The sequence below is a fragment of the Pleurodeles waltl genome, chromosome 6 (genome assembly GCF_031143425.1).
Source record: "Pleurodeles waltl isolate 20211129_DDA chromosome 6, aPleWal1.hap1.20221129, whole genome shotgun sequence".
Classification (NCBI taxonomy): domain Eukaryota; kingdom Metazoa; phylum Chordata; class Amphibia; order Caudata; family Salamandridae; genus Pleurodeles; species Pleurodeles waltl.
This window is the reverse complement of record NC_090445.1, coordinates 579963594-579984772: the sequence shown is the minus strand read 5'-3', so window position 1 is coordinate 579984772 and position 21179 is coordinate 579963594.

Genomic DNA, 21179 nt, shown 5'->3' with positions numbered 1-21179 from the left:
GCTCGCAGCAGATGGCCTCCCCCTTTGCAAACCCCCACTTTCGGAGGGAGCAAAGGCAGGAAACCACACAAAGGGTAGGAGGAGTGGCCTCACCTAGCCTGCACCACCCCTAAGGTGTTGCCTGCTGCACCCAGGACCTGAAAATCACAGCTGAAGAGGAGCTGTACACTGACTGACCCCAAGAAACCCAGGGGACCTCCAGGCTTTAAGAATCACCCCAGATCTCACTTCTGAGTGAAGGCACCACTCAGGAACCAAGCAAGAACTAACAAGCCAGTGAGGGTCGCTTCACTGACCGGCCGATATGTCTGCAACTGGAAGTCGCAGCCAGACCCAAGACACATCGACGACAGCATGGACGCGGTCTACAGGTATGCCAAGTTTGGTAGCACTGCAACCTCCAGTGGGCAAGTTAGGCCAATAGTCTAGGTACTGGTCAGCTGACATCAGACAACCAAAAAAACAGCTCCCCCAGAGCTGAAAAAGGATCAGGAGGAAGCCCCAGTCGAGGGAATTCAGGAACACCCCTGACCTTTGGCCAGAGTGCCCCCACTGACCTGTAAGCAGCCCTCAAAAAGACTGACCTCCAGTGCCAAAGGACTCCATTGCACACAGCTCCTGGATCTCCAACTTGCCCTGCATCTGGCCGCCCTGCTCCCTGCAACAAGGAATCAGCTGTGCCCCACGAGTCACCGACCCATTGCGCCCTCGACAGACCAAGAGGACCCCAAGGCATCATCTTTAAATCTGCAAACCAGCTCCTTTTCCAAGTAGACCCTACAGGTGGCCTGTGCCTGTGCCAAGAGACTTTCCAATGCTGCTCCCGCCGGAACCAGGAGCCACCCAAGGCTCTCCAGCTGGCACAGTGTGCCCACCAACTACTTTGACCACCCCGCAGAAGAAGAGACTGGTAACTCAACTGTACAATTTTTAATGCATTTTTAATGGTGACTGTGCATTGATTCTAATAGTAAGTAATTACGCACAGAAAGACTAACTTTATTAAAACTTTGAAAAGTCATATGTCAAAAAGTACTTAACGTATCTTAAAGACCCTGGTCTTTAAAATTATAAAAAAGTCTGAGTTATTTTTATATATCATGGTCTGAAGGTATTCATTGAATGTGTGTGGTGCATGATTGGATTTGTGAGTACCACAAATACTTAGCACATCTCCTGGATTAGCCTAATTGCGCGACCAGTTCCCTTAAAAATTGGAGCACTAGGTGGTCTAATATTTACCTCTGGAAACCAATGTGTGGTTGCCTGGACCCACTGCACAGTGTGCCTAGTTTTGCACACTACATAGAGGGCCAGCCTCCTACAGAAGCTGCACTTTAAAGATATTTAAAGGCAGTCTCCATGTTAACCTATGGGAGAGATATGCCTTACAATAGTGAAAACATAATTTGGCAGTATTTCACTATCATGACATGTAAACCACATCCGTACATGCCCTACCTTTAACATACACTACACACTGGCCATGGGGCTACCTAGGGCCTACCTTAGGGGTGCCTTACATGTAGTAAAAGGGAAGGTTTGTGCCCGGCAATTGGGTACATTTGCCAGGTCGAATTGGCAGTGCAAGACTGCACACACAGACACTGCAGTAGCAGGTCTGAGACGTTTACAGGGCACCTCATGTAGGTGTTGCAACCAGTGCTGCAGGCCTACTAGTAGCATTTGGTTTACAGACCCTGGGTACAAATAGTGCACTTTACTAGGGACTTATGCCAATCATGGTTATACCAATTACCATTACAATTTACTCAGGAAGCAATTGCACTTCAGCACTGATCTGCAGTGGTAAAGTGCACCGAGACAATAAACCAGTAAAATGGGGGATAACCCTTCAAAAAGGGCTATTTCCTACACAACCTCCTCCCAGTCTAGAGCCAAGGTGGCCAATCAATGCCTTGCTGGACTTCCATGCTAAGGGCAATAAGCCCACTTATTGGACAATGGCCCACTACTGCATGGGCTCTTGCCAGTTCTATGCCTCTCTGAACCCAGGTGGATTCCTCGGTCAATAGTCTCAGGGCCTACTGGACTAACTTGGGGGAACCCTTCTCCTCATCTGAGGACTCCATCTGTGCAGCACCTAAACTTACTTTACTCATAGATGCATCCCAGTAGGCGGACAGTACCACCATAGCCAACGGTGTGATGTGGCCCCTTCCTCCCCTTGGGTCTGATTTTGGTCCCCACCCCAGGGAAAACTCTGACCACAAGGATAACAACCAACAGAGGCCACTGACAGTGGCGGACAGTTGCCCCAGGTGCCTGGCACCCTTTTTCCACTTCACCTCCCACCAGTTCAGCGCTGGTATCCTGAGAATTGTCACCCACCTTAGGGTCTGTACCCTCAGGCTGAGCAGGGTACGGGGCGAGCTCCCTCCTCTGGTCTCTCTTGCTAAGGTCCTGTACCTTCTGCCTTGGAGGAGTACCCCAAGACAACTGAACTGTGAGGGTACCTCTGGGGGCCACCCCTCCCAGTTCCATTGACACCTGGGGCAACTCATTCCCCAGAAGGCAATCTATGGGTATTTCGGGACTTACTATGACCCTCCTCTGTGTCACCTCCCCACCCCACTCTAGGGATACCAGGGCCAAAGAAGTCCTGCCCATGGGATGGTGTCACCCTACACACCTGGCCGGTGTACTGCTCTGGGGATACAAGTCTTTCCACCACCATGGTATGGCTAGCCCCACTGTCCCTCAGAGCAGGGACTGGGACCCCATTCACTGTTACCTGGTGGAAGTGACGACTCCCATCCTCAGGGATAACCAACTCACCCTCAGAGTCCACCTCCCAACTAAGGGATATCATGGCATGGTCTATAACCTGTCCCTGGGGACTACCTCCACTTAAGGCCACATTGGTCACCCCTGTAGGGGAGCCACCAGTTGGGTGTTTCTTAGGATAGACAGAGTCCCCTTGCTTGTGTCCTAAATGGAAACACTCAAAGCACCGGGGTTGAAAATGGGATGCCCTGGGCAACCGCCCACCAGAAACACCCTCCTTCCTGTCAGAAGGGACATGGGACCCTTTTTCTCCCCCCTTATCCTGGGACCTGTCTGTGTCTCCCTTGACCTGCCCACCCTTGACTGAGTCTCCCACATACAACTTCTTGTGGACCCTGGTATTCACCCAACGGTCCTCCTCCATAGCAAGCTTCCTGGGGTCAGTCAGCTTACTATCGGCCAAGTGCTGGTGCAGCTCTGCAAAACACAGACAAGTGCTCCCATGTAATTAAGTTATACAACTCCTGATAATATGTGATATTACTACCCTTCATCCAACCATCCAGTGCCCTGCAAAAAGAATCCACACATTCTAACCAGGTCTGTGAATCAGTTTTCTTACTTCTGTAGTTGGTCAGTGTTTTCTGGTTTGCCCTAAGTTTCCTCAGGAGCAGCAGGATGGTGGCATGTTTCTGGATTTCAGGAAGATAGGGGTGGTGAGGGAGTTGTTGAAGATGGGTGTGAAGGCTGAACAGATGTAGTCTAGTCCTCTGATAAAAATGTAGCTAAGACAGGTACCACATGAAGCATTGAGTGGATGGAGTGCATGGTATTCTCTGTTTCTGATTAAGTGTTGGGTAGTCAGCATGTCAGGGCGGTATCCAAAGTGCTTTTGTTGTCGTAGTGAAGGATGGTGAGGGTTAAAAGGTTTGGTTGAGGTGAGAAGTTTTTGTTGAATACAGAGCTCCTGTGATGGAGTGATAGTTGTAGAGCTGGAGGCAAGGGTCATGATTGTCTGTACTATGGCTAAAAATTCCCCAAAGGTAGCTGTTTTTAATCAGTCCTGTGAGGGCTGAGCACTTGGTGGTTCTCAGTTGCTGGTGGTAAATCTGGAGGACTAATCTTTAGGTGTATCTGTCACAGCTGTCATGGGTGTGCTGCCATCGGTGTTCCAGCTGTTTGCAGTGGCACTTGATGAGTCGGAGGTCTTCTGTGTACCAGTTGGCTTGTGAATTGAGGTACAAGGTGGGGGTGGTTTAAAGAGGAAGTAGGGAATCTGCAAAAGAGGAAATCCAGCTCTTGAAGGTCTTGACAGAGTGTGTGAGATCATCATGGTGGGGTGGGGGTCATGACTGGAGCTCTGTGGCCCAGACGTCTGCGAGAATTGTGTTCCAGTTGTGTCACAAAGCCTTGGTGTGTTGGGATCTGGGCTGTTTGGGCAGGCTGAGGTTTAAGCAGATGAGGGAGTGCTCAGTCCAGACGAGCAGGGTGGGTTTATCCATGGTGATGTGTGGGCAGGTGGAGAGTACAGAGTTGAGGAGATGACCAGCAATGTGGGTGGGGCTGTTCACTTGCTGGGTAAGGCCTAGTATGCTCAGGTCTTCCAAGAGGTTGGTGCTGTTGGGGCTGTTGAGGTCTTCCATGTGAAAGTTGAGGTCTCCCAGTAGGATGAAAGAGCTGGATGCAAACATCATCCCTGTAGATGATGGAAATTCCTTTTTCAGGTTTGCTGGATCTACCCTGGCTAGTGATCTTGAAGCCGGGCAGGATTGCTGCTGCGATGTCTGGAGAGTATATTGTTTTAAGCCAGGTCTCAGTGAGGGACAGGGAGAGATCATGCAAAAAGTGTCAAAGTTCTTGGTGTGTTGGCGAGCGGGCGCATATTTAGGAGAAAGCAGGTGAGGGAGGAGAAAGTGTTGTGTGTTGTCATCTTGCAGGCTGTGGTTGTGAGCATTGTGTGCAGTAGGGGTGATGTTCTGGGGCTTGGGTTGAGGGCTGCTTAGGGAGAGATGCAAGTGTAGGGGAAGTGGGGTGCAGGAGAGGCAGCAGGGAGCACAGTGGTTGTGTGTGTGCGGTGTGCTGTGGGAGCAGTGGTCCGAGGGTGCGGGTGGGAGGAGCACAGGAGGAGATAAGATGGGGTGAGCTGGGGATGTACAGAAGAAGCAGCAAAAGGTGAAGCAAAGGTATCTTCCTCTGTGGGAAGATTGAGGGCAGTGATGGGAAGAGCAGCTGATGTTCATGGCGAGTAGGTCTTTCACCCTGAAGTTTCCTAAGCTGCAGTGGATGAATTGTGGACCAGGGGTCTTGCAGCAGAGGACATCTAGAAGGCAGGATGATGCAGATGGGTTTGGCTTTACACGGGGTATGCTGGGGACGGCTTATTGGCTGTGCCACACAGCGTGGGAAAGGTAAGTGGAAGCAGGAGCAAGCAGCAGGAAACAGGAAGCGGGGACACAGTTAAAAAAGGTGTGAAAGAGAGTTAAAGAAGGTAAAAAAGCGGCAAAGCAAACACGAGAAAGGTGGGCAATAGCTGAAAATACTAAAGAGTGAAAAAGTTGATTGAAAAAGCGTGGCCAAAGTGCAAGCAAGAACAAATAAAGGAGAAGTGAGCAGGTGTGCTAAAGAACGAGTTGAGTGAAAGACGGGCAAAAACAGGTCAAGAGGGCAGATACGGAAGCAGGAAAGAGTGAAAGAAGGGTGCTAAAGAGTGGAAAGAGTGAAAAGCGGGCAAACAGAGCAGAGATAAAGTGAAAAGGAGAGCAAAATTGAAAAAAAGGAGCAAAAAGAGAGAGAATGGCAGCAAGACCAGAGGTTGCAAGCGACACCAGAGAGTGGGAGAGTGAGACCCACATAGGCGGTTGGGGGCCTCAGTCAACCGAAGCTAAGCGGCGTCTGAATGGACAAGCCCTCATAGGAGGACCAGGAACTTCACCAATAGATAGGTCGCAGGAAAGGTGGGCTGGCAGGACCAGGCTGCACGATCTACTGGCTGGGCTGGCCTGCACTGTGGCTGCCATTAAGAAGGTCCGGGGGAGGAGATCCAAGGGGGTGGTGGGTGGGGCTAAGCAGACGTGGCACGAAGGGCGGGAATGGCAGGTGGGTGCAGGAGCGAGTGAATATGATTTTACTTGGCTTGAAGATCCGGTTGGGCATCTCAGACAGTTGTTGCTGGAGCTTTGTGTTATAGGCCACCACAGACTGTCATTGCTGTAGCGTGAAGTGCAGATCTCACGTTGCCAGTTGACGTGGTCACTGGAGTGCGAAGAGAACAAACCCTGCACACTCAGGGAGAAATAGCTCTGGCAGCATTAGAAGTAGCCTATTAGCAATTATTTTTGTTAATATTTTGGTATCACAGTTTATTAGGGAAAGGGGACGGCATGACTCACAACTCTCAGCTTACCTTGTTTTAAAATGGTTACCAAAATTACCTTTTGCATCGAGGGAGGTAGACTGCTTTTACTCATGGCATCCTCGAAGACCTTCAGAAGGTATGGGGCCAACAAATCTGCATATGCTTTGTAGAATTTGTAAGGAAGCCCGTTCTTAGATGGTTTCTTGCAAACAGCTTATGCACCAAAAGACTGGTCTCACTTGTATGTAGTGTACAGAATGATGGAGCCCAATGCTCACTCAAGACAGTCAGCCATTCATGTCCAAGAACGACAATTTTTCACAGCACTGATTTTCAATTAGATAACTGAAATTCATTTTGTTGGTTGTATCTGGCTTTTATTTCTTAAATTGAAGAAAGATAACAATGCCACAGCTAATGAACCGAATAATTGTTGCCAAACAAAATTGAAACAGTGAAGAGAAAAACAAAGGAATACGTCCAAAACAGTTTGAAAACCAGTCGATATGGCAGATTCAATGCTTTTGAAGAAGTGCATTATGCCCGTTGTGCTCGATGACTGGATAATGATGTGCACCAAATCTGCAAAATGAGTAGGATACTACTTTTGCAGTAATTGCTGAATCTGATGCAAAGTGGGCTGTTTGTAAGTCAACATTCTCTGCAGCTGAGTTTAGGAGGACCTCTTTCTGCATTAATAATGCAACAAGTTTGTTTAACATATAAAGGAGCATATCTCTTTTAAGCCATGCAACGCTCTTGAGAACCCTTCTATGGAGTGGATACAAGGTTATAAACAACATTTTAGGGTTCTTAATACAGTTAACAAATATGGTTGGCACCTGGGCATTCCACGGCATGTGAAATTTGTGATTACTCAGTAGGCACCGTTATTCTGGAAAGTGTGGTACGCTGGAATGAATGAAATAGGTGCAGCTAAAAATGTAAAGCCTAAACCTAGCTTGAAAGGGATACAGATTCTATGCAGAGTAATGGATGGAATTACATAGGAGTGTGTGATGTAGAAGGCAGGAACATGCAGCTGAAATTATGAATGGGGACTCTCTTGGATATAACAGTAAAATTCAAACAGTGACTCTCATACGTCACGTAGGACGGTTTTGTGCATTCTTTCATACCAACCCAAGGACTTTTGCTTCTGACAGCTAAGAAAGTGAAATGTTGTAATAGGCAAGGAAATTACTGCATGAAGAAACCAGTGATATGTGCCTTTTCTATTTCTTTTATTTAATGGAGTGTAGGTGGCTTATTTTTTAGCCATCTTTTTGTGTGGGCGTCCAATTGTAAGGTTCACATATGGCACTCCGGTTTATGAGATGTGAAGGCAACTTGTTAGATATTAGTGGCTGTAGTGCCCAATTTAGCTGTTTAATCTCCCACAACTGAGCCTGTCCATTTTGTAAAAGACTTCAGTCTTCTTTTAGAAGGTCAAAATCAGATAACATTACAGTGCTTATCACGTACTCTCGTTTGGAGAGTTATTGCATTCCATTGTCAATGATTTTAAACATAGCTTGCATTATTACTTTGTCAGCCTCTCTAATTCTTCCAGCAACTTCTTTTTCTGAATATTTCTGCATTTCACTATAAATAGTGTTAGACCTGACTGCCTTAGGGTGGTCATCCCCCAACTTTTTCTGCCTGCCTCCCTCCACTTTTCTGAAACTGTTTGTTGCTGGTTTTAGGACTCTGCACACTTTACCACTGCTAACTAGTGCTAAAGTGCATATGCTCTTCCCCTTAAACATGGTAACTTTGGTTCATTTCCAATTGGCAAATTTGATTTACTTGTAAGTCCCTAGTAAAGTGCAATACATGTGCCCAGGGCATGTAAGTTGAATGCTACTAGTGGGCCTGCAGCACTGGTTGTGCCACCCACATAAGTAGCCCCTTAACCATCTCTCAGGCCTGCCATTGCAAGGCCTGTGTGTGCATCCTCACTGCCACTTCCACATGGCATTTAAAAGTACTTGCCAAGCCCTAAACATCCCTTTTTCTACATATAAGTCACCCCTAAGGTAGGCCCTAGGTAACCCCTAAGGCCGGGTGCTATGTAGGTAAAAGACAGGACATGTACATGTATGTTTTATATGTCCTGGTAGTGGAAAACTCCTAAATTCGTTTTCCACTACTGTGAGGCTTACTCATTTCATAGGATAGCATTAGGGCTACCCTCATATACTGTTTGAGTGGTAGATTCTGATCAGAAAGGGGTAACCAGGTCATATTTAGTATGGCCACTATGGTAATCCTGCTTATTGGTGAGGTTGGATTTTATATTACTATTTTAGAAATGCCACTTTTAGAAAGTTAGCATTTCTCTGCACTTAAAATCCATCTGTGCCTCACAGCCTGTCTCCAATCAAAGTCTGGGCTGGGCTGGTTGACAGCTTCCTTGTGCATTTCACCCAGTCAACCACAAGCACAGGACACTCATTCACACCTGCATTCACCTGCATACTGAATGGGTCTTCCTGGGCTGGAAGGGTGGAGAGCCTGACACTTACATTTCAAAGGCTACTGGCCTGCCCTCACACAAAGGCTACTGGCCTGCCCTCACACAATGGACTGCCAAACCCCCTACTGGGATCCTGGCAGACAGACCTGTATTGAAAGGGGAACTTGTACACTTCAAAACCACTCTTTGAAGTCTCCTCCACTTCAAAGGCATTTTGGGGTATATAAACTGGGTCTCTGACCCCACCAACGCAGACACTTCTGGACCTGAACTCTCAACCTGTCAAGAGGAACTGCCTGGCTGTCCAAAGGAGTCATCTGGACTGCTTTTCTGAAAAGGACTGCTGCCCTGATGCCCTCTGACTGTGCTGGGAAATGCTCTTCAAGGGCTTGGATTGAGCTTGCCTCCTGTTTTCTGAAGTCTCAGGGCCAAAAAAACATCATCTCTTCAGGAAACTCCTTGTGCACCGAAAATCGAGGCACAGCCTGCCGGAAACGATGCACAGCCATTTTGCAACCGAGAAATTGTTGCACAGCTCAGCTGGAATGGCGCAGCTCAACTTCCCGAGTGAAGATTCAAAGCAGCACCTTCCTTGCGACTGCCCTACATGATCAATGCACAGCCGAGCCGGAACAGCACAGCCGATTCCCTGAGTGGAAAATCGACACAGCGCCTGCCGTGGGACAGAAACTTCAACCCATCGCCATACGGGATTGACGCAACACCTGTGACTTCTTCCCGCATGGCCAGGATCTCCCTGCATTGTCCCTGGGCACCAAAAATACCCCTTCATTGCAGTGAGGAACTAAGATTACGCGCCGAAAAACGACGCAAAGCCCCTTGCAGCGTGGAAAGAAACAACGCATCATCTGTGCCGCGTCGAAAAGTCCAATGCACACCCTATTTTTGCACGCATCTCCTGCTCTACGGTCTCCATGCGTGTTATTTTTGACCCAAACCAGGTACTTTGTGTAATCAAGAGGCAACTGTTGATTTTTAAGATTTACAACTCTTTTTAAACTTGAAAAAGTGATATCTAAATTTATGCTTATTGGATCTTTATCGTTTGGACCTTAATTTACCCAGATAAATATCATATTTTTTTCTAAATCTGTGTGGTGTATTTTTGTGGTGGTTTCACTGTGTTACTGTATGATTTATTGCACAAATACTTTACACATTTCATTTAAAGTTAAGCCTGACTGCTCAGTGCCAAGCTAATAGAGGGTGTGCACAGGATAATTTAGATTGTGTGTGACTTTCCCTGACTAGGATTGTGGTCCCTATTTGGACAAGGGTGTATACATCTGCCAACTAGAGACCCCCTTTCTAACATTTGTGACCAGCTGTGAGGATAGGACTTGTGATTGTGCAGTGACATACAATTGCTATGTGCACACTACCTACCCACAATTAAAGGTCTATTAGACATTTAGAAGGAAAGGAGAAGTAGCCTCCCACTCTTGCCCTGCTCCACGCTTTCAACTATGGACTCTGCAAGAAGAAGGAGCAGTAACTTCAAGTACCTTCAAGTAAGCAAAGGGTGGAAGTGGTCTGAATGATTGACTGAGACTCTTGAAAAGCACGTTAGTTAAGACTTACTCTCTTTTTCAATATAAAAACTCTACTAGACATCAAGATATTTACATACGTTTTGTAGACTCAGACGGCACCCACCCTATCGATCTTCGTTTTGCAACTGATTTATAACAAAAAAATCACCAAAAAAAACAACAACAAAAAACGAAAGGACCAGAGGGTTTATGGTGAGCAGTATCTACAAAAACCAGGGCCCCCCCAATGTTATTGATCACGGAGGCAAATATTAACCACTCTTGTATCCATCCCTGGTATACTAAGGGCATTATTAAAAGTGTGATATACGACGCAGCACACGATCTGATAGTAGCGATAGCAGGGCTAGCCAGCTTTGTGAAATCATTCCCCCACTTTTTGAAAGTAAGGATGGCGCCTAAAATGCCTCGGAATCCTGGAGATAAGACTGACAGCGCCAAAGCATTGCGCTCAGGAAAAGATAAAGGGGACATGGTCGGGGCAAACAGACGGCCCACTTCAATAGTCGGTAGGCAACCTGGGAGGAACACAGCGGGCCAAGGCAAAGATTTAAAATCGGATGATAACATTATCCCCCTCCGGAAAATAGGGGGAAAAGCAAAACCCAGGCTACTATCACTTCTTTCTTGGCAGGAGGGGCACAAGGAAGTGAAACTACACCTTTAACTCCCACGTCGGGAGGGGAACAAACCACTACAGAAAGCACACGTGGGGGGGCCTCCAGCGAAAAGTCTGGTAAGGAAACATCATCCCAACCGGGAGCAATAAGGTCAGACAGCTGCACGATGGAAAGAAGGAAGGAAAAGGATCCTGCCATTAGTCAGGAATCTCCCCTGGTGCAGCAACATGTGTCCGCAACACAAGGAGGAGACTTGAGTAATATAAAACAGACACGGGGCAGCGCAGAAGAGCAAAGTATGTCGCAGAGTCTAATAGGAAGTGACAAGGGCAATGAGAAAGAGATGAAACTTTTGGACTGGCCAAAAGATACTGGGGATAAATTCTACTCACTAACAGAGGAATCGGACTTCAGTAGCGCTGAGGAGCACAGCCCTAGTGACTCTGGTAGCAGCATATCCTCTGAGGAGGGGAATGCTTAATCAAATAACGAACTTACAGTGCGGCAGAGGCGGCGCCAGCGCAAGTGCACCAAAACAAGGTCTGGATCACATGAGGGTACAGAATTCTCTGCATCTAGCGGGAGTAGGACTTTGAAATGGGATTACTCCAGTATCAATCTAACAGATGTAACTCGCACAACAGATATGTCAACTATGGGCGGTCAACAGCTGGGGAGTAATGACAGAGGAGAAAATAATGAGGGCGCAAATAGTGATATATGCGTAGCGAACACTGACTCTGGGATGCTACAATCAATATTTAATTCAATCAAAGAATTCCAAACGGAAACTCGGATTGAAAGTCGTCGAGCCAGGGTGGCTGCAAAACGGCTGAAAGGATCAGTGCGCAAGGTTGCAAAATCATGTACTGAGACAGAAGCTAAGTTATGCACAATGGATGAGAGGATAGTAGCAGTCGCAGAGGAAGTCGACACGTTGAAACAACAGAACGCCACGCAGGAGAGCCAAATGACTGACGTAATGTGGAAATTGGAAGATTTGGAGAACCGGCAGAGAAGAAACAATCTACGCTTTTTGGGCATAGAGGAAGGGCTGGAAGGAAACGACATTCGGAGCTACACGATTAAGCTTTTGCAGGGGGCATTCCCCGAATTGAACCATTGGGATTGGAATAATGAGATTCAGCGGGTTCATAGATTTCCCCCGACCAGGAGGGAGGGGGTACACTCAGCTGCCTCAAAATATCCTAGAGCCATTTTGGTGTTTTTTGGGAACTTTTTGCTGCGTCAGGCGGTTTTTGACAAATCACGCCCTAATACCCCGCGACATATGGAAGGGGTAACCTTTTTTACGCGACCAGACTTTTGTCATACAACTGTGGAGCGGAGATGGTGGCTCCGACAGCTGATCAAACCTTTTTTCGATAAGGGAGTAGAGGCCTACTTGATTTCCCCTGCTCGTTTAAAAACGGTGGTTAATGGGAAAGTGAGATGGTTTACGTCAGAGATTCAGGCAAAAGAATATTTGACGGAGTTGAAACAATGATGTATTTTTAGATATAAATGATTTTGGTGGTGGGCGGGGCACCCTGCATCTACGCTTCGCCAACACTCGGGCCAAAGGGGGCTCGATTGCTCTACTAGAAGGGGGGGGGGGCTGGCTGAGAGGAGGGGTCCCCAACCAGCCCTCGTGGGGGGGGAGGGAGGAGGGCAGATGGGTGTGTGGTGGGGTGGAGAGGGGGTTGGGAGGGGATAAGAGGCGGGAAGGAGGGGGAAAGAGGAAGGAAGGGACCAAAAGATTGGAGCAGAAACAGAACATAAGGACCAGAGAGAGAGAAAGGAAGTAAGGTTTATGTAAGAGTGTATACAGCTGGGGTGAAAGGCCAAACAGAAAGATTGGGAGGTGGAGAAGGCGGGGAGGGGAGAAAGAGTTTAAAATGACCAAACTCCGAATAGCTTCTATTAATATCTGTGGTCTAAATGACCCCAGAAAAAGAAGGAAAGTTATGGAAGAACTAAAAACTCTCAGGGCAGATATTTATTGCTTGCAAGAAACTCATGTAGAATATAGGAATCGAGGGATTCTAGGGTAACTTGGCATGAGAGTGATAGTATGTTCAAAACAAGAGGTGAAAACTAAAGGGGTGGCGATATTGGATCGGAGCAACAAAGTGAAATTTGCCGGCAGAAGGTGGATAAGAATGGGAGATGGGTAATTGTAGAATGCCTATATAGGGAAGGTAGCTTTACGCTGTGTACTGTATATGGGGCAGTATCAGATGATCCAATGGTAATTGACACTATGGCTGTAGAATTAACCGGCTGGCCGGCCCCGTATATTTTATGCAGAGACTTTAACTTTAATGGGTCCTGGGATGGCTTGCAGGATCTCTTAGAGCCCGTAGGGAAGAAATATCAGGGGCGGAAGCCTCGAGTATTCAAGGCAATGGTAGGCCTGCAGAAGGAGTTAGGTCTGGTGGATGCTTGGGCCAAGCTGTGCGATCCAGATCCGGGGTACACTTATTTTTCTGCCCCTCATGTGAAACTGGCCCGACTAGATTTTTTTTTTTACATCTTCTGAATTGTTATCACAGGCTAGAATGGAATTATACCCACGGATCATGTCGGATCATAATCCACTGGTATTGGACTTGGAATTAGATGGTCTAGAACATAAAACCAGGAGATGGACTTTTGAAAGGGGTCTTCTCAGTGACTCTGAATATCTGGAGTATATGAGGGATTGGATAGTGGAATTTTTAGAGATTAATAGAGGTTCTGCTCCTATAGAAATAGTTTGGGATACTCTGAAAGCAGGGGTATGGGGAGCAACCCTAAGCTTCAGTCTGAGTAAACAAGGAAAGGCCCAAAGAAAAAGAAGAGACTCGTATGTGAAGCTCAGAGATCTAGAAATACAGCTGATTACAGCCATAGAGAGGGGGGAAGATACGAAAAACATCCAGGAGCAAATTGCTATAGCAAGAGCAGCAATAAATGAGGCTAACGCAGAAAGAGTAGCTGGAAAATATCTTGCGCAACGCTCTGAAAGATTTGAGTTTGGTGAAAGAACTGGCCACCTGTTGGCGGTAAGGGCAAGCCATAAAGCTGCAGCAGGGGTCATTCGAGAGATTCAAGACCAACAGGGACAAATAGTGACAGATACTGACAGTATTACGAAAGTGTTCCAGGGGTATTATACTGACCTCTATAATGATACAGCCGGATTCTCATCAATAGAGATGCAGGAATTTCTTCGCACCATTAGGTTTAATACAGTCTCAGAAGAGGATTACCCGCAACTGGAGGGTCAGATTGGTAGTTTAGAAATAGACAAGGCATTTAGTGAACTGGCCGCCGGCAAAGCATCTGGCCCTGATGCAATTCCACTAGAGTTCTACAAAACCTTTAAAATAGAGTTACGTCCACTGATGCTCGAGCTGTTTATTCAGGTACAGAGTGGTTGAAAGACCCCGCCCTCTTGGGGAATGGCTAATATAGCAGTTTTCCTTAAGAAAGGGAAGGCCCGCGGAACCTGGCCTCATATCGGGCGATAACATTAATTAATAGTGATGCTAAAGTGTATTCTAAAATATTTGCTGCACGCTTATCCTTAGTAATCAGGAAACTGGTAATGCCCCGGCAACACAGATTTGTCCCCGGTAGAGATACGGCAGAACATATTCAAAGGGTTATTACGTTGTTTGATGCAACAGAAGTGGCGGAGGAGCCCATGGCTGTGGCCCTGCTAGACGCGGAGAAAGCATTTGACCGAGTTAGCTGGAAATATCTTTGGGAGGTTATGGAGAAATATGGCTTTCGAGAACAGTTCATAGTGGCAATAAAGGCCATGTATAAGTCTCCGGGAGTAAGAATTCAATTAATGGGAGGGCAGTCTGGATGCATCCAAGTGGGGAGAGGCACTAGGCAGGGATGCCCTTGCTCTCCGCTGTTGTTCGCTCTATATATAGACCCTCTGCTCAGACAGCTCGAAGAAAACAAGCAGATCATCCTGGTACAAAGATATGGTTGGGACACAAAAGTTCTGGCCTATGCGGATGATATTGCTATTATAACTTCCAATCCGGATACAGCACTGAAATAAATCAAAGAGATCACTACTAAGTTTGGGACATTCTCTGGGTATTTGTTAAATAGAACTAAAACTCATCTACTGGTTAATCAATTTACGAAATCACAGGACAATCGGAGGGTGGAGCATGCAGTATATCTTGGTATTAGTATCTCACCAAGGGTAGGAGAAATCGTTAGCCTGAATTTGGACTCAATATTGGTAAAGGCTAGAAACGATATGCATAGATGGAATAACTTGCATATGACTATAACAGGGAGGTGTAATATGGTCAAAATGATTCTTCTTCCCAAATTATTGTATCTATTCCGGACCATACCCTTGAACTTTACAAAAGCTCGGTTTGAAGATATGGAACGGATAATTATGAGATTCATCTGGGCATATGGCAAGTGTAGAAGGTCGGCCAAGTTTATGTCCCTACCTCGTGAAAGGGGGGGGTGGGCCTTGCCTAACTTGAAGCTATATCAATTGGCAGCTGCATTCCAATATATGCGTCCATTATGGGGGGACAGACCAGGGGAGAATAGGGGGGGAAGCATCCCCTATATCCCTAATATATACGAATCGCTTGTGGGCTCTGCCTCAAAGGGGTGCTTGTTAACTTTCCACGAACCAGGGTACTATAAGAAAACCCGGTATAAGGCACTAGAGGCGGCTTATAAATGTTGGCGGCCCTGGCGTACAAAGAATGGGCTTGGGAGATTTAACTATTATACCCTAATTAAGAATAATCCGTCGCTCCTGGAAATTTTTAAAGACAGCTATATGATAAAATGGGCCTCCAAAGGTATAGTGAGGCTAGACTTTTTTGACGATGCTGGAATCAAGACATTTACAAATCTTCAAGAACGGTTCGTTTTAGAACAAAGGGATTTCTTTAAATTCTTACAGGTACAAGACTTTTTGAGCAAGAAAACAGGTGGGCCACAGGGGTTTAAAAGCAATCAATTGTTAAAAAACATTCTGGGAGAATCTAACCTGACTATCAAAGTAATCTACTCCTTGTTAATGGCAGAGCAACCCAATGACTTGGAGAAGCATAGTGAACGGTGGAGCGGTAAATTGGTGGATGGAAGTGTTAATTTTCTTAACTCACTCGAGTTAGGTCATACTGTGTTACTATCTTCGTCTCTACAGGCACAACATTATAAAACTGTGTTTGACCTGTATTATACACCGGCCCACCTTGCCAAGTGGGGGGGGGGGGTCACGTGGAATTAATTGTCCAAGGTGTGGGGACCATGCAACAGATGTAATACATATGTTTGCCACTTTCAGAGAACTAACAACATTGATAGATGGGATGCAACTTGTAATAAAATACATTTTGGGGTATGATGTGGTTCGTATCCCAGAAATTCTGGTTCTAGGGGTTGCCGAACAAACAAGGGGACGACAGAGGGCGTTTATTTTTCCTACCATGGCGGTGTAACGATTATGTATCTCCTCTGTATGGTTGAGTATGCAACCAACATCGTGGCAGCAGTGGCTGGGCAGGCTAATATCAGTGTATCATCTGGAGATTTCCCTGTATGAGCGGAAGGGGAGATTGGCCAGGAGGAAAGGGAATGCTATCTGGGGTCAATTTCGGAACTGGCTCATGGCTAATGACTGATGTATTAAGTCAATGCTTCCTTTCGTTTTCTTTTGTGGGGATAAATGGGGGAAATGTATCTGTCTCTCCAATTGAAGAAGAAGGTCTAATTATATATTGTATTTGTTTATTCTCTTCTGAAAAAAACAATAAAAATATTTTTTTAAAACAAATAGATTTTTTCTCTTTTTGCTGCAATTTTTCTGCCTGACATTTTAATCTAATCCTATGCAACATGTCTCTGGCTGAGTCTCAAGGAGGAGCTGGAGAGTTTGATCTAGCTACGTTGAAGGCATACACTGTCAGCCAGCTGAAAGAATTCTGCAAGAGGATGGGAGTACCTACCCGGGGGACCTCCAAGAAGGAGGAGAACCAAAAAGCGCTGAAGGCCTGGGCAGAAGTCCGTTCACAAGAGAATGTTGAGTTGGGGGAGCAAGTGGATGGCTATCCAGAGGATTTGCCAACAGTAGTGGGGGATGACAGCCCTGGATTTGTGCCTCCTGTGAAAGCAGGGAGCAGTGTCTCAAGTCACGGCCTGACCGCAGAGGGCAGGAGGGAGGAGAGAGAATACAGGCTGATGTTGGCACGGTTAAACATGGAGGCAGAGAAGATGAAAGCTGAAAGAGAAGCCTAACAAGCTGAGGCTGCAGCTGAGAGGGCCTTCGCTGAAAAGAAACTACTCCTGGCTCATGAACTGAGTCTAAAAGAGCTGGACCCCAGGTCTAGGCAGTCTTAGTCCAGTAGTGATGGTGGCAGCATACATACATGACCTGCTGGAGACAAAAAGGTTTGTATACCCAAAGATGTGGTGCCAAGACATGTGGTGGGAGATGACATTGACAGATGGTTTGCACTTATGAAGTTGCACTAAGGGCTCATGGGGTTCCTGAAGAGCAATGGGGTGCCGGCTTGTGGAAAAACCTGCCAATAATTCTGAGGGACACACTCCTCACATTAGAAAAGAAGGACCAGAACACATACCCGCTCATGAAAGCCATTTTAAATGCCAGGTTTGGATTGACTTTTATGATTCTTCAAGTAAGGCACTGAATGGATGGGTGTGGGGCAGTAAAGTAAATGATTACATGGGTTTTTATAATTTGATCCTGAGAGAGCATATGCTCAGTATTTGCTTTGCAGAGTTGCACCAGCACCTGAGTGACAGTAAGCTGACTGATCCCAGGAAGCTTGCTGAGGAGGCGGACCGCTGGGCTAGCACCAGAGTGTCCAAAAAGGTATTTGGGGGGGAGGAACCCACAAAGGTGGTCAGGGTTCCTACCAGAAGAAAGAGCGGGGAGAAAAACTTAAACATAAGGAGTTCTCAAAAGACCCACAAAATAATTCCCAAGGGAATAGTGGTAACCAGTCCCAGTCCGATTCCAAGAGGAAAGGGTTCCTTGACCATAAGGCAGGGACGATCGTAGCCCAATGTTCAGAGTGCTCTAAGTATGGTCACTCTAAGGGCGACTCCTAGTGTCCCAAGAGGGTACAGCCCCCACTGGAGGGCAGACATCTGGGTTGGCTAGTGTAGCACTTGGGGAGGAGGTAGTCCCAGTTAGTTTTGGGGAACAGATAGAGGTAACCCTAGTGTCCTTGGGGGATGCAGAGATGGTGCCAAAAGCCCACATGCCTGCAAATACTTCCAAGTATAGGCAGTGGGCCACTATCAGTGGGCAACGGGTGGAGGCTCTGCATGACACAGGAGCCAGCATGACTACTGTCAGGGGGTCAGCTGGTGTCAGCAGAGCAGGTCCTCTGGAACACATTCCACCAAGTCATAGTCGCTGACAATCGTGAGAGCCACCTACTGATAGCTCTGGTTCCCTTTGAGTCGAGGGGGGGTTTCTGGTACTCTAAAAGTAGCTGTGAGTCCTGCCATGCCTGTAGATTGTCTGTTAGGCAATGACCCTAAGCACACTACCTGGAAGGAGGTAGAGTTAAGGTCTCACTTGGAAATGTTGGGAGTGCCTGAGTGGGTCTGCATGACCACAAGGTCTATGGCTGCCCGGGAGGGGAGTCAAGGGGGTCTGGAGCCTGGAAGTATGGACCAGACAGCTGCCAAGGAGAGGGGCAAGGAGTGCGGGAAACTGGTCCCAGACGTTCCCACAGTGGTTGATGGGGCACCTGAGGAAGAGACCCCCTAAGCCAACCGGGGAGGACATTGCCGCGCTAGGTGACTTACCTGGTCTTGCTGGCTGGCAAGTTGAGGGTGGGCCAACCACAGAAGAATTCTGCAAGGTGCAGAAGGAATGCCCCACTCTTGAGGGTTTGACGAAACAGGCCTCAGCTCAAGCAGCAGGTGAAGCCTCTGGTGATCACCTTATATATTGGGAGAATTATCTCCTATACAGTGAATCTAAGGTACCGGATGCTGGGGCAGCACATGTTCTGGTGGTCCCACAGTGTTACCGGGCCTTCATACTGGGCCTGACTCATGACATTCCCCTGGCAGAACATTTAGGGCAAGGAAAGACCTTTTCTAGGCTTGTCACCCACTTTTATCGGCTCCGAATGCAGACGGCCTCAAATGCATTCTGTTGTTCCTGTCCCACCTGCCAGGCCAGTGGGAAGACAGGGAAAAGGCTCAAGGCCCCCGATCCCGCTCCCCATCATTGGCACCCCATTTGAAAGGGTGGGCATCAATGTCATTGGTCCAATGGACCCCAAAACTGCCCTAGGCAACAGGTTTATCCTGGTTTTGGTGGACTGTGCCACCATCTACCCAGAGGCAATCCCTATGAGGACGGTGACTGCACCGGCGGTGACCAGAACTCTAATGGGGATCTTTATCCGTGTGGGTTTCCCAAAGGAGATTGTGTCTGACAGAGGCACAAACTTCATGTCTGCATACATGAAGTCCATGTGGGATGCATGTGGGATGAAATACAAGTTCACCACTCCCTATCATCCTCAATCCAATGGTCTTGTGGAGAGATTCAACAAGACCTTGAAAGGAATTATCACAGGCCTCCCATGATCACAGGCCTTCCTGAGGCCATGGGGCATAAGTGGGACGTCCTCTTGCCGTGCCTTCTCTTTGCTTACAGAGGGGTATAGGTTTAATTTAACATTTATAATGTTTTCTTTCCTTTGCCACTTTGCAAACTGCTTTGAATTTTGGAATTGGGGGTGCCGTTATATCTCTAGTGATTCCAAATCCTAGACAGGTTGTCTGCTGGAGGGCTTCAGAAAAATGATTTATCTGCAAATTATGCATGCACTAAATAATATAAGCCTTTTTTACACTGGATGTACCAAAGTTTGCTCCACACATGCATTTTCATTAATATTTTCTTTCCAATATACATGGCCTTGTGGAGTAACATATCATATTTACAGGAATATATCAGTTTGTGATTACTAATCACGTTGTTTTGAGTTGTTTCTTCTTTTTGAATCTAACAGAAATCTGATGGCTCTGACCTGTCAGCACTAATAAAATAAGGGAATTTCTTTTGAAAATTTGGATGACTATTTGTGGGTGTAACACAGCAATACTCCCACTGTGTATAGTTACAAATCTCTGGGACAGTACTGATTCTGGGTATGTAGTCTTGCCCAGGTGGTGAAAACAATATATTTATCTACGATTGTCAGCACGTAGATAAAGGTCCTCATTGTGAAGTGTAATTTTGGTGTGTAAATATTTTAGCATTCTTTTAACAGTTTTAATGTCTCATTCTTCTAACAAAGGAACCAGGTGTTATCATATCATCTAGTGAAATCTTTAAAACATAAGGGAGCTTTACCAGCTCAGTAGGTCCCATGATCTGATAGGGAAACGTTCACCAAACCCTACCATCTTTGGCACGATGGACACAGAATGATGCTTCCAACCGCTCTGTGAGAAGAAGAATGCAGTTTCAATTCCTGAACCACAGGGAATGACACAGTTTCATAAGGAATGTAATGTCAATTTATTAACAGTAAAACTGTAATCAGCATGATGATCCACATTAACAGGAAAAACACTTTAGTAACAATGCAAAAGTAAGACCCTGGCACTATGAGAAACTTGTGATGGAACCAGTGGCAAACAGAAACCTTTTGGGTATATTGAGCAACTGTGGAATGTAGTGACATGTTATATAACTTCAAGTCACAATCATTTTCAAGATGTGTTATCTCTTGATATGGCAACATTTTAATGTCTGTTGGCTTAGTGGGTGGCTCATAATTCACTACAGCAGTATTTGTGTCACGACTCACGTGCTGCTTGCGCCTGGAATTTGCAGATCTAGTGGCGTGGATCTTCGATGTTCGGCTTTGGCCCAAAAAGGGGCGACTCTTTCTGGTAGCCACGGTGCTGTAGGTGATGGAGACGCCAAGAACAGACCGTGGCCTTCAGAAAATAGCGCCAGAGGGAAAAAAACCCTTAGAACAAAAGGGGAAAAAACCTCTAAACAGGAGGACTCCTGAAAAACAAGAACAAAAAGCAGGAATCAAAAAGAACAAAATTCAGGAAACACAGAGCGATGAAATCCAGAACCAAAAAGGCGAGGAAATCAGGAGCGAAGACACTATCTGAGCAGAAAGTGTTGCAGCGCAAGGAAATTAAGAAAACACAGCCCTTATATACCAAAAGACAGGAAGTGACCCACAGGAAGTAAAAGGACACCATATTAGACAGGGAGAGGTACATAGAACAAAACAGAATAGAAACCATAGAGAATAGGGAACAATGAATGCTGGGAAGAGAAAGGTAACCTGGGAAGGGAAGAAGACATAAAAAAAGTACAACAAAAAGACCCCAGA